Source organism: Uloborus diversus, chromosome 2 (assembly GCF_026930045.1).
Source record: "Uloborus diversus isolate 005 chromosome 2, Udiv.v.3.1, whole genome shotgun sequence".
In the NCBI taxonomy this organism is placed as follows: domain Eukaryota; kingdom Metazoa; phylum Arthropoda; class Arachnida; order Araneae; family Uloboridae; genus Uloborus; species Uloborus diversus.
In genome coordinates this window covers 17,073,732-17,077,790 of record NC_072732.1, presented here as the reverse complement: position 1 = coordinate 17,077,790, position 4,059 = coordinate 17,073,732, and positions in this window count along the sequence as shown.

Here is a 4,059-nt window from a genome sequence, read left to right as displayed (position 1 = left end):
CTTTGTCACCGTGAAGCTGTTATTATAGATGAGATGGTACCTAGAAAATTATTTTAGATAAATTCAGGAAGCTTAAGGAAAACACTCAAAACCTTTAACTTACTAAAAGGGCACAATATTTTTATCCGAGGAAGAAAGCTATGAAAAACTTATCATTATTCATGCTTTCTAACCAGTAGAAAGTGCTTGCCGATGTCTTTGTCACCGTGAAGCTGTTATTACAGATGAGATGGTACCTAGAAAATTATTTTAGATAAATTCAGTAAGCTTAAGGAAAACACTCAAAACCTCTAACTTACTAAAAGTGCACAATATTTTTCTCCGAGGAAGAAAGCAATGAAAATCCTCTCATTATTCATGCTCTCTAACCTGTAGAAAGTGCTTGCCGATGTCTTTTTCTCCGTAAAGCTGTGATATTATAGATGAGATGGTACCTAGAAAATTATTTTAGATGAATTCAGTAAGCTTAAGGAAAACACTCAAAACCTTTAACTTACTAAAAGGGCACAATATTTTTCTCCGAGGAAGAAAGCAATGAAAATCCTATCATTATTCATGCTCTCTAACCTGTAGAAAGTTCTTGCCGATTTCTTTGTCACCGTGAAGCTGTTATTATAGATGAGATGGTACCTAGAAAATTATTTTAGATAAATTCAGGAAGCTTAAGGAAAACACTCAAAACCTTTAACTTACTAAAAGGGCACAATATTTTTCTCCGAGGAAGAAAGCAATGAAAATCCTATCATTATTCATGCTCTCTAACCTGTAGAAAATGCTTTCCGATGTCTTTGTCACCGTGAAGCTGATATTATAGATAACGGTGGTACCTAGAAAATTATTTTAGATAAATTCAGTAAGCTTAAGGAAAACACTCAAAACCTTTAATTTACTAAAAGTGCACAATATTTTTCTCCGAGGAAGAAAGCAATGAAAATCCTCTCATTATTCATGCTCTCTAACCTGTAGAAAGTGCTTGCCGATGTCTTTGTCACCGTGAAGCTGATATTATAGATGAGCGTGGTACCTTGAAAATTATTTTAGATGAATTCAGTAAGCTTAAGGAAAACACTCAAAACCTTTAACTTACTAAAAGGGCACAATATTTTTCTCCGAGGAAGAAAGCAATGAAAATCCTATCATTATTCATGCTCTCTAACCTGTAGAAAGTGCTTGCCGATGTCTTTGTCACCGTGAAGCTGATATTATAGATGAGATGGTACCTAGAAAATTATTTTAGATGAATTCAGTAAGCTTAAGGAGAACACTCAAAACCTTTAACTTACTAAAAGTGCACAATATTTTTCTCCGAGGAAGAAAGCAATGAAAATCCTATCATTATTCATGCTCTCTAACCTGTAGAAAATGCTTTCCGATGTCTTTTTCACTGTGAAGCTGATATTATAGATAACGGTGGTACCTAGAAAATTATTTTAGATAAATTCAGTAAGCTTAAGGAAAACACTCAAAACCTTTAATTTACTAAAAGTGCACAATATTTTTCTCCGAGGAAGAAAGCAATGAAAATCCTCTCATTATTCATGCTCTCTAACCTGTAGAAAGTGCTTGCCGATGTCTTTGTCACCGTGAAGCTGATATTATAGATGAGCGTGGTACCTTGAAAATTATTTTAGATGAATTCAGTAAGCTTAAGGAAAACACTCAAAACCTTTAACTTACTAAAAGGGCACAATATTTTTCTCCGAGGAAGAAAGCAATGAAAATCCTATCATTATTCATGCTCTCTAACCTGTAGAAAGTGCTTGCCGATGTCTTTGTCACCGTGAAGCTGATATTATAGATGAGATGGTACCTAGAAAATTATTTTAGATGAATTCAGTAAGCTTAAGGAGAACACTCAAAACCTTTAACTTACTAAAAGTGCACAATATTTTTCTCCGAGGAAGAAAGCAATGAAAATCCTATCATTATTCATGCTCTCTAACCTGTAGAAAATGCTTTCCGATGTCTTTTTCACTGTGAAGCTGATATTATAGATAACGGTGGTACCTAGAAAATTATTTTAGATAAATTCAGTAAGCTTAAGGAAAACACTCAAAACCTTTAATTTACTAAAAGTGCACAATATTTTTCTCCGAGGAAGAAAGCAATGAAAATCCTATCATTATTCATGCTCTCTAACCTGTAGAAAGTGCTTGCCGATGTCTTTGTCACCGTGAAGCTGATATTATAGATGAGCGTGGTACCTTGAAAATTATTTTAGATGAATTCAGTAAGCTTAAGGAAAACACTCAAAACCTTTAACTTACTAAAAGGGCACAATATTTTTCTCCGAGGAAGAAAGCAATGAAAATCCTATCATTATTCATGCTCTCTAACCTGTAGAAAGTGCTTGCCGATGTCTTTGTCACCGTGAAGCTGATATTATAGATGAGATGGTACCTAGAAAATTATTTTAGATGAATTCAGTAAGCTTAAGGAGAACACTCAAAACCTTTAACTTACTAAAAGTGCACAATATTTTTCTCCGAGGAAGAAAGCAATGAAAATCCTATCATTATTCATGCTCTCTAACCTGTAGAAAATGCTTTCCGATGTCTTTTTCACTGTGAAGCTGATATTATAGATAACGGTGGTACCTAGAAAATTATTTTAGATAAATTCAGTAAGCTTAAGGAAAACACTCAAAACCTTTAATTTACTAAAAGTGCACAATATTTTTCTCCGAGGAAGAAAGCAATGAAAATCCTATCATTATTCATGCTCTCTAACCTGTAGAAAGTGCTTGCCGATGTCTTTGTCACCGTGAAGCTGATATTATAGATGAGCGTGGTACCTTGAAAATTATTTTAGATGAATTCAGTAAGCTTAAGGAAAACACTCAAAACCTTTAACTTACTAAAAGGGCACAATATTTTTCTCCGAGGAAGAAAGCAATGAAAATCCTATCATTATTCATGCTCTCTAACCTGTAGAAAGTGCTTGCCGATGTCTTTGTCACCGTGAAGCTGATATTATAGATGAGATGGTACCTAGAAAATTATTTTAGATGAATTCAGTAAGCTTAAGGAGAACACTCAAAACCTTTAACTTACTAAAAGTGCACAATATTTTTCTCCGAGGAAGAAAGCAATGAAAATCCTATCATTATTCATGCTCTCTAACCTGTAGAAAATGCTTTCCGATGTCTTTTTCACTGTGAAGCTGATATTATAGATAACGGTGGTACCTAGAAAATTATTTTAGATAAATTCAGTAAGCTTAAGGAAAACACTCAAAACCTTTAATTTACTAAAAGTGCACAATATTTTTCTCCGAGGAAGAAAGCAATGAAAATCCTATCATTATTCATGCTCTCTAACCTGTAGAAAGTGCTTGCCGATGTCTTTGTCACCGTGAAGCTGATATTATAGATGAGCGTGGTACCTTGAAAATTATTTTAGATGAATTAGCTGACTAATCTGCAACATTTTGCAAAGAGGCGACAAAAACTTGAATGAAACACAGGATGACTCGCAGTACGTTAAGTGGCTCAAGTTTTTGAATGTATTTTTTAAGTGAGAGGTAAAATTAGCGAAGTTATATAAATTTTTTTACAGAGACTATGACTTGGTGAAACCAATCAGCGTTCACTCACTGCTGTAATTAATCAAATACCAACGTCAATGTAGTTGAAATTGGTTACAGCAGTACACAAAAAAAAGACATCATATTTGTCCGAAATTTGCAGTTCTTGAGTAAAAGCCAAGCTTGATTCCCATAAGAAAAGAAAAATATTAGAAGGTCATGAAGTTTGTGGAGATCTTTTGCTAAAGGTCCACAATTATTTAAACTCTGTAAAACTAACTGCTGTAGAGATATAGCTCGCGTTTTCATCAATCGCATTACTTTTTGGGCAAAAATCCCTTCCCATCCCATCCAGGGTTGGCCGGATTTTTACCCAATTGGGTTGAACCCAATGGTTTTTTTTTTTGAAAATACCCATTTAAAAAACCCCATTATTTAGCACACTTTTGGGTTTTTTGAATTTTCTGAGAAGTTTTAAAAAAATTAAATAATTTTAAATACTTTTACAATTTAATCTTTTTTTTTGTTTGTTCT